Source organism: Crocodylus porosus, unplaced genomic scaffold, assembly GCF_001723895.1.
Source record: "Crocodylus porosus isolate Cpor-Errol unplaced genomic scaffold, CroPor_comp1, whole genome shotgun sequence".
Lineage (NCBI taxonomy): Eukaryota > Metazoa > Chordata > Crocodylia > Crocodylidae > Crocodylus > Crocodylus porosus.
This window is the reverse complement of record NW_017728922.1, coordinates 15713732-15724520: the sequence shown is the minus strand read 5'-3', so window position 1 is coordinate 15724520 and position 10789 is coordinate 15713732.

Here is a 10789-nt window from a genome sequence, read left to right as displayed (position 1 = left end):
AGCGTAGCACTGCTGAGCCTATAAGGATGCTGCAGGTTTTTCCTCCCAAGGTGGAGAACCTTGCATTTTTCAGTGTTAAACACCATCAGGTTCTTGTCCACCCATTTGCTGAGCCTGTCCAGGTCAGCCTGGATCGCCCTCCTGTCTTCAGGTGTGGATGCTTTACCCCAGAGTTTGGTGTCATAGGCAAACAAGGCCAGTCCACTTCTGACTCCAATGTCCACATCATTAATGAAGATGTTGAACAATATGGGTCCAAGCACAGAGACTTGGGGGACCCCACTGGTCACAGGGCACCATGACGATTGACTTCTGTCTATTACCACCCTCTGGGTTTGACCACAGAGCCAATTTCCCAGCCAGCAGTTCGTGGTGGACCTAAGGCCAGAGTTGGCCAGTTTCGTCAGGAGATGATCATGGGATACCAGATCAAAGGCTTTTTTGAAGTCAAGATATATGACATCAATCTCTTGTCCCTTGTCCAGGTGATAGGTCACCTGGTCATAAAAGGAAATGAGACTGGTCAAGCAAGACCTACCTGTAAACAGCCTGTGCTGGCTATCCCTCAGGATGTTGGTGTCAGCAAGTCCATTAAGGATGGCCTCTTTAATAAACTTTTCTAAGACCTTCCCTGGGATTGAGGTCAGGCTGATGGGCCTGTAGTTTGCCGGATCCACTTTGCTCCCTTTCTTGAAGATAAGCACCAGATTGGCCTTCTTCCAGTCTTCAGGCACTACACCAGAGCGCCATTTCTCAAAGATCTGTGCCAGGAGCTGGGCTATGATGCTCACTGGCTCCTTGAGTACCCTGGGGTGTAGATTGTCAGGGCTGGCTGACTTGAAGGTATCCAGCTTCTCAAGGTGTTCCTTCACGAGGTCAGCATTGATGGCGGGTAGGGGATCATCCTCACCCGGACCTCCCTGTCCCGTAGTGGGCATGGGTGTCCCATGGGACTGATGAAAGTCCGACACAAAATATCCATTTAATAGGTTGGCTTTTTCCTGGGCATCAGTTGTCAGATGTCCCATTTGGTTTAGCAGGGGTCCATTGTTGCCCGTGCTTTTCCTCCAGCTCCCCACGTCTGAAAAAACTTTTTATTGTCCTTGATACTCAAAGCTAGTTGGAGTTCAGTTGCAGCCTTAGCTTACCTGGTTTGCTCCCTGCAGGACCGGACCAGTGCAGAATAATTCTCCTTGGAGATGAATCTCATCCCCCATCCTTTGTAGGCCTTTATTTTTAGCCTCAGGAGGTCTGCTAGATCCCTGGAGAGCCAGGGGGGCTGCTGTGCCCTCTTCCTGCCTTTCCTCCTAGTGGAATAGAATTAGGTTGTGCACTGAGGATCGCTCCCTTGAGAAGCAACCACTCTTCCTGAACTCCCCTCCCACTAGGGTCGTGGTGCCTTAGGGCCTCACTGACAAGCCTCCTGAGCTTGTCAAAGTCAGCTTTCCTAAAGTCAAGGACTTTAGTGTTGCTGACTTGCCAGCTTTATGGTGGATGGTGAAGGTGATCAGCTCGTGGTCGCTGTCACCCAGCTTCCCATCGATCACTAGGTCACCAGTTAGGTCATCCCCAGTTGCCAGTACCAGGTCGAGCAGTGCTTTACCTCTCATTGGCCCGTAGATTTCTTGGGTCGGGTAGAGGTCATCCATGCATGATAGGAAGCTTTGTGACCACTCGGATTTTGCAGAGTGATCCTCCCATGAGATGTCTGGGTAGTTGAAGTCACCCATGACAACCATGGTCCTGGAGCATGAGGCTCAGCTAGTTCCCGGGTGAACTCCTGGTCAAGCTCTTGATTTTGGGTGAGAGGTCTGTAGTAGACTACCACCATTGTGTTCCCTGTGCCGTGTTCTCCACAGATTTTAATTCAGAGGTTCTCCAGTCGTCCACCCTGGTCACCAATATTAGCTTGCAGAGATGTGTAGCTTTCCTTAACATAGAAAGGTACAACTCTACCCCTTTTATGTACTTGATCTCTCCTGTATAGGGTATAGCCGTCTATACCCAGGGTCCAGTCATGGATGGAGTCCCACCAGGTCTCGTTATCCCTATGACTTCATAATTATTTGTGTTAAAGAGGAGGACGAGTTCCTCCTGCATATTCCCCAAGCTCCTGGCATTTGTGTACAGGCAGGCAAGTGTTCCCTTGGGGGTGGAACTAATTTAATTTCTCAGAAAAGGGGAAAATGGAACAGAACAGGAAAATGCTGCAGCCTGCACAGATGCACAGAAGGATGAGGGCAGGAAGGGGAGGGGAGAAGACAAGGTGATCTCTTAGGCTAGGGAAAGACATTATACACAAACTGGTTTAAGCGATCAGGAACTGGTTTAAACCTGGAACAGATGTCCAGTACACATAAACCAGTTTCAAAATGGCTGAAACCAGTTTAAGATAAACCTGGTTGAATGTAGTATCAGACTTAACCAATTTGGCTCAAACTGGTTTACGCATTTTCTGTTTCAGACCACTTGCTGGTTTAAGAAATGGCATGCAGTGTCTAGCCATGCCCCTGGCTGTTCAGCTGCTGGAGCGGCGAATGGGGAATAACTGTGATGGGACAGAATCCCTTTTCTGGTGGGGGGACATGCTGTGGGGCAAGGAAAGTGGCCTCAGTGTCAGCACTGGGGAGCTCTGGTCCCTTCTGGATCCCAGTGCTGTCACATGCAGCCCACCGCAGCCCTGCCCACCTCACAGTGGGGTCCCATGCTGGGAAGGGGCTCACGCTGCTGGACATTATGATGGGCTGCTGCCTGCACCACGGGCCCTGCCCCCTTCCACTGCAGTGGCCTGGTGGGGTACACCCAGCCTATAGGGCCCCCTGGGGGCGTGGGGCTGGGACGGGTTTATTCCCCTTCCCTCTGTCATTGTGGAGGGAACAGCTGGGGCCTATTCTGCCACAAGGAGTGAGTGTGGCAGTAATGGTGGGGGAGGGCAGACCTGGCTGCCAGTAGGGGTAGAGGGGAGACTCACCCCTTCCCTGTCCCCTCTGCCTCAGGGGTCATGGTGCCTGATGCTACAGGTAAAGGGAGCAACCAGCAGACCTGGCTCGGGTCCATCCGTGGGACAAGAAGGGGGAAATTAAACCCCTCCCTGGCCAGTTCAGCCTGGACTGGCCACGCCTCTCCCAGGTTCCCTGCAGCCATGGGCACGCTCTAGCACCCCTGGCGCCTGGCCTGAGCAACTGCAGGCATGTGCCCGCATGGCAGTACTGTTACAAACCGGTTCACCCTCTGCAGGTTAGACTAACCTGCAACAGTCGAGTCAATTTCAGGCTGTGGCTTTTTGAATGTCTGTCCCTAGACTTAGGCTAGGGAGTTTAAATCAGGTTCAAAATGGCTGCCCAATTTAAACTTAGCTTGTCCTGGTGCTGACTTGGTGAGACCCTGTCTCAGTGACCAGCAATCAGTCTAAACCTGTAACTATGCAGAAGGTCCATGCACACAAACTGGTTTAAAAATTGCAGAACCTAGTTCAAGATAGATGTGGATCTATGTAATATCAGCCTTATTTGATTTAGGTCAAATTGGTGCATGGAACTTTCCCTGCACAGGCCCCAGGGCTGGGAAACCCCAGTCATTGGCCCCAGCCCCAGGACTGCTTTTTTTATTTCCTCCACATTGGTTCCCCCCTCCCCCCACATTGGTCTATTTTTTGCCTCCCCCTGGCCTCTTGCTCCACCCTCCCCCCAACCAGCCAGCTCTCTCAACCCCCTTCTCACAAGCTGCTTGGGGTGCAGCCACTTTTATGAGTGTTTGCCACTGCTGGAACTAAGTCCTGGTGGGGAGAGGGGTGGGAGAGATGAGCATATAAGTTCACTGGAGGGGAACACCACCCCACCACAGGTCACGTCTCCCCCTCAACCTACCCATGGGTCATGCTTGCCACAGTCCACCTGTGGCTCACACCTGCCCCCCTTACTACACCTGCAGGTCAATATGCCCCCCACCCCCTTGCAGGTCATACCTGCCCCCCCTTATGGGTCGTGCCTGCCTCCACTTCTCATGGGTCACATCTGCCCTACTGCCATCCTACCTGCTGGTTGTGCCTGCCCCCTCACCCCACCTGTGGGTCACACCTCCCCCCCATCCCCTGGACAACCCAATTCCCTCCATCCTGCTGGACCCCCAACCTCCCAGCTAGTCCCCCCACATCTTGACTTACCTGATATCAGGCAGCCATTTTGAATTGATTTAACCTCCCCCTAATGCCCTGAATGTCTGTACAGGTTTCCCTTGCTTTATGAAGGTTCTGTCTATGTGAATTTGCTCTTATGTGACTGCAGGAGGGTATCTGCTGTCCGCCTCCTCCTTCCTCAAAGGCTCACCTGCCATGACTAAGAAGATGGAAATAAATCTGATATTAAACCTTGACGGGAGTGGCAAAGGACATCAGACTACCCAGTGGAATGCTTAACAAGTTCTGGCTTTATTTAACAAAGTTACAACTGTTTGAATGCACTAACTGACTCATTAGCTCGAAGCAGCTGGAACACCGCTTGAGTGAGTTGCAGCCTCCCAGCTGCTCTGCTGTTCGCCGCGGGGTTCTCCACTGCTCCAGTTGTGCCAGTCACCCCTGGAGCTTGGTCCTTGGGGTTTGAGCCCCTCACTCTTCTCCCCCACCCCGGAGGTATATCTGGCTGGTTGCAGGACTCTTAGTCTCAGATGGAGCTTCTTCACTGCTCCTTCCCCACCTGACCATGCCAGTCCCATGGCACTTCTGTTGCCCGGGGCCATCTCAGAGTTTTCAGTGACCTGAGATCACGTCTCCCATCTCCCCGAGGTCTTGCTGGCTGATCTCTAGCTGCTTAACCCTGAGGTAAGGGGTCCATCCACACCTTACCAGACCGGGGTCATCTAGCAGTGATTAGTATCGCCTTATCTATGCCCGATGTGTGTGTCTTTATTCCCTTGTTCACCTTTGTTTTGGCTTCACTCTCAGTTTCACCCACAGTAACAGGTGCTCAGCCTAAGCTCCCTGTTATAGTGATGACCCTTTTTTATACCCCAAATTCATTATATGCGAGGTAAATTCACTCTTATGCGATCAACATGGCACACTCCCCCTTCCTCTAAGCAGGTAACTCTCTGGGGGGAGAGGAAAGGGCTGTGGGACCAGGGCCCCACTCACTCCAGCCCCTTCTAAGCTGCCCTAGGAGCAGCCAATGCCAGCTACCTGCAGCCGCTGGGCTGCACCGTGCCCCAAACTCTTGGGGCTCTGCTTGTCCCCACTCCCCCCAGCCACTGGGGCTGTGCCGTGCCATGGTGTAGGTGGCTGGTGCCCACTGCTCCCAGGGCTGCTGCAGCAGGGATTGGGGTGAGTGGGGACAACTGGAGGCCCGAGGTGTGCTGCAGCTTTTCCCCGCTCAACCCAGCCCCTTCTGCAGCAGTCCCAGGAATGGCCAATGCCAGCTGCTTGCAGCTGCTGCATGGCACTGTGACCCAACCCCCCCAGGGCTCTGCCTGTCTCACTCACTCCAGCCCCTGGTGCAGCCACCTTGGGAGCAGCTGACACAACTTGCCTGCACCACGGCACAGTGCAGCCCAGGGGCTGGGGTGAGTAGGGACAGGCAGAGCCCTGGGGGTTTCAAGATGTGGTGCAGTCCAGCAGCTGCAGGCAGCTGGCATCGGCCGCTCCTGGGGCCACTGCACCAGGGGCTGGGGTGAATGCAGAGTGCACCACACCCTGTGCCCCCTGGGGCTCTGCTTGTTTCGACTCACCCCAGGCCCTGCTGCAGCAGCCCCAGGAGTGGCCGACAGCAGCTGCAGAGGGAACTGTCAGTGGGTGCGGGGCGGGAGCGGCGTGGCTCTTGCTGCTCCATGCACTCCGGGAGGACTGCAGGCTGGAGGTCTATGCCGGGCTCTTCCCAGGGGGCACATGCCCCTGGATCTGCACGCGGGATAAGAGCAGGTTGCTGCCTGCTGTGAGTGCTGGGAAGAACTTGGTGCTGCCACCAGTCCCAGCCCACAGCAGCAGCCTGCTCTTGTCCCATGCGCAGATCCAGGGACATGTGCCCCCTGGGAAGAGCCTGACGCAGCCCCCAGTCTTGCACGCGGCAAGAGCCATGCCTCTCCCGCCCCACACCCACTGACAGTTCCACTGGCTTTGCTGCCTGCTGCAGCCCTGGGAGCAGCCAACGCCACCTGCCTGCAGCCAGTGGCCTGTGCCACACCCTTCCCCCCCCCCATCACTTCCATAGCCCCAGCCTCATTCCCTCCCTCCCTGCCGTGGAAACGTATCCCTATTTGTTACTTTATAAATTGGGTTCCCTTTAGCAAATTCGATTTATGTGCAGTTTTCCAGGAACGCATGTACCGCATAAAGCGAGGGAAATCTGTACTTGGCCTTAGGAATCTTTTTGATGTTTCAGTGTCTGTAATCAAACTTTAAAGATTGCATGCCATATTTCTTCTAGGGCCTTGCCACCCAGTCTTTAGTACAGCTCTGGAAATTGGGCAATAGCTACTAACAGTTCCCACTTGTTCATTCTCTGATGGTTCTAGCAAGTTCTAAGTACCTTACTTAAAAAGTAATCAAATGCACAAATACAAAATGAGGAATCACTGGCTAGGCAGCAGGAGTGCAGAAAAGTATCTGGAGGTTATATCGGATCACAAACTAAACATGAATCACAAATGTGAGGATTTTGAAAGACTTCTTATCCTGGAATGTATTAATAGGAGTATCCTGTGTAAGACACAGGACATAATTATTTTGCCCTACTTAGTGCAAAGGAAGCCTCAGCTGGAGTACTGTGTCCGGTTTTGAGCACTTAGGAAAGATGTGGAGAAATTGGATAGAGTTCAGTGAAGTACGAGAGTAATTAAGTTTAGGAAGTGTGATCTTTGAGGAAAGGCTGAAAGAGCTGGGTGTGTTAGTCAAAAAAAGAAGCCTGGACAAGCACACAATCTTCACAAGATTTGGCGATTCGGACATAGACACGGCTTTAAATGTTCTTTCTACATATCTCTAGGTAGCAGGAGACTCATGAATGCTGCGATGCTGGGGCACATGGAGTGTACCACAGAAGCATGGGGGGCTCCTCAGCACGCTCGGCAGCAGGTGTGGAAGAGGACCAGAAGCACTTCTGGTCCACTTCCAGGTCCACTAGAGAGTGTGCTCGGGTGCCCCCCTGCACCTCCCCAGCTCAGTGACTGGTGCCTCCTGGGTCTGGGGGGGGGCACCTGGGGTCCCCCCACAGCCAATCAGGAGCCAGGGGAAAGGCACGGGGGGGTCCCCTGTGCGCTCCCTGGCAGACCTCCCTGGAAGACCCGGAAGTGGCCCAGAATTACTTCTGGTCCACTTCTGGGTTTGCTGCCGAGCACGCAGGGGGTGGGTGCCGCGCTCCTGTGGGACGCTCCATCTGCTCCAACACTGCAGCATTCATGAGCCGCACGTGGTACCCCAAGGTATGTAGAAAAAACATTTAAAGCTGTGTCTATGTCCGAATGGCCAATTCTCCAAATCAGCATCAAATCTTCAGATTCAGCCAAATCTAATTGGGGACAGTGATCCAAATCAATTAATCAAATCACTGTCCCCAATTCAGGCCGAATCCGAATCTACGAAGGCCTGTTTTGCACACCTCTACAAACTATCTTAGGAGGCTGTGGGGTCTCTTTCCTTGCAGGTTTTAGAGAACATATCTATCAGAGATAATCTAGTAAACTTTATCCTCAGTGCAGGAGATGGATTAGATGATTTCTTTCAGTCCTTTCTAACGTTATACTTTTGCAATTCTTTTATTCTCTCCCAAAACAGATTTGTTCTTCCTAGGATAATAGAAATTGCAAGCTAAAATACATTGAATCAAACCCACGTGTTTGTTCAAAGGTTAATCCACTACGGTTTGGGAATGTCTTCTGTCTCACTACCTTTTAATCTGTTCTAAGTCTCCCCTGCTACACTAGTGTGTATTTCAGGGAGTACAGTCAGCATTAAATACTTCACTTTCCTTTCAATAAACAGTTTTAAGTAATTTATTTAAAAGATTTTTCTTCTCTTTTGTGACAATTCAGTTCCTTAGTCCCCTAGTTGCACTTATCTTGATGCTACAAAAGTGACTGTACCATTCAGCTAGCATCTTATTTTTTGACATTGGGTTACAACAGAACTTAATTCCCCAACACTGTGCTGTTGTCCCCGCGCCAGCCACACCTAGATTTTCTTTAGCTATGTGAACATCTTCATGTTTGTCCTGGATATTTATAACATAATTTCTACAAAACCACTGGTTAACTGTTCATTCGTCTTAACTTTTCTGTGATAGTCTCTTGGACATGACAAGGATAGTGGCTATATAACAACTGAAATAAAGAAAATTCTGCTTGTGGAAAAACCGTAACTCAAGCTTTTACAATGCAAAGATTATCTGGTAATATGTAAGTGAATGACACAGCAGTAAAGAAATGAAAGCAGTAATGCAGGCTTCTAAAATTTCATATCAGACTATAACCTGGTTGTCTACAATAATGTCCAACCTTCAAGAACTGCTTGTTCTTCTTCTTGACATTGCACTAAAGTTTTGTGATTTCCTGTCACTGGGAAGTCTTGACAGAACATGCTGCTGTGGCTTCCAGCCTACTTTCCAGAACTTGCTAGAAGTGTGATATAAATGCCTTTAAGGTATTTCTCCTGCAGGTGAACAATTTTTGCAATGCAAAAATTCCTCAGGATAAAAGTAGCAATACATCCCACCGAAACTGAAACCCTCACAGAAAGGAATGCAAGTGTTCTACATATTTACCCTCATCTGGAGGATCTGGGAAATAGCCTAATCCTCATGGGGAAGTGACTTCATAGAGAACTACCATCTACCACACAGATGGACACAGAGGACATGATGGTTGGAGGTAGGCTAGGATAAACGTAGTGCAGGGGTGGTCAAAATATGACCTGAGGGCAGATGCAGCCCACCAAGTGATTCTGTTTGGACTGCCAATGATTCTATCCTTGCAAGTTGTTCTTGGGCATGCCAGGAGCTGTAGTCTGAGGGGCTGGGGTGGTGGGGTGGCTCCACTCCACTTCCTAACAGCTCCCATGGCAGTGGTTCACTCTGTCCTCATACTTCTATCTGCCAGTGTATCAGCCGCAGCCACTGGACCTGGCTTCATTGCCTGGTCATCCTGACCCATCTGCCCTGCATTCAAAACTGGGCAGAAGTGCTGGATGCAATGGGCAGGCAGGCAAGTGCAGTCTCCAGGGAGACTGGCCTGGGACCCCCACAGGGAGGTGACACTTGGCTGGGTGGATGGGATGGGCCAGGGGCAGGCAGAGAGCAGCATCTGGGAGCAGGATGGGCAGGCAAGGCCCATTGGGATCGTGGGGTGATGAAAGCATGGAGCTGGGGCATGATCTACTCCCCATACTTCCTTGCAATGGGTGCCAGTTCTGCGGGCAGGGGCCAGCTGCTGCCTGCATAGCTGGTGGCCCACTGCAGGGACATATGTTCTAAAAAGTGCTTGAATGTGGTGTATAGGGAATAGGTTGCGCACATGGTATCAGCTTCCCTTAGTTTTCAGAGAACTTCATGTGAGAAGAGCTGATGAAATGAAGATTAAAGGCAGACAGTGTGACTGTTTTTTTCACTTATCTAGCCCATTAAAAATTACATAGAATTAAATTCTTAATTAATATAAAACAAACCTATGCCAATTTATACCAGTTGTGGATCTGCTGCTATTGTCATAGCAATGTTGCTTCGATTCCAAACAAAAGGGCCCATTAGTAGTGAACTTGACAAAGTTTCATCCCACTTGACAGAGAGTACTTTGCTTGTTTTTTCTGTTTCGTATTACACTGAGATCTTCCCAAAAAAGCTGACATGCTTATTTCTGAATGCACCTGGAGGGAAAAGTTGCAACAAGTGTGGGTTTTTGTCTGTTTGATATTCCAAATTGGGATGAAATAGTGACATATTGAACATTTTCACAGAATGGTAAAGTTTTATTTCAGAAATGATAAAATACACATTTCAATATTTTTTAGATTTAAACAACAGTTTTGCCATTTAAGGAAAAAAATCATCTAACACTAAAATAATATGGTCAGTAAATAAATTATTTCTAACACATACTTTGATGAGCAAAAATAATTTCAAGGTGACATTTTAAATGCAAAATCTTTTTGAAAATTACTTTGAAATTTCAGAAGTGAAGAACTCTTTTACTTTAAATGCTAATTCAAAAATAAATGTTTTTAGTTTCTCCAGTAAAAATAACATAGAACAACACAGGGCTGGAAGAGACCACTTGGGTCATCAGTTCTATTCTTCTTCTAGTGCAGATGACAATATAATATATTCTACTGAAAAACTTATGAATCTCTACCTGAAATGTAGTGAGGTTTCTCACCCCTGCTACTCCATGTGGTATTGATTCTGGCAAAGAATAAATATTTCAATGGGAATATTATTCAATAAAAAAAAAAGTTTTAAATAACCTAATTCAGAAGCACTGATATAAATTTGGCATGTACCAAAGCAACAGTCTGAGCATTAAAATTACAGCCTCAGATAATAGCTTTAAGAAACATTACAATGATGCTGTTGCATTTTCAGGTGTTAGACAAAGACAGCATATGTATGAGCCCTTATTCTGGATTCATGTTTATTTGGCAGAGACAAAGTATACAAGGACATCAAGGCCTGGCTGGAATCTGAGAAGTGCTCTGATTTCCTGAAGAGTTTCTCTGTAAGGAGGAACTTAAAGCCTGTATATATCAAAATACCAAATATTTTTAAGAAGTTCAACTAGGAAGTGATTTAAGGGCCCAGCTAAAATATCTATGGGT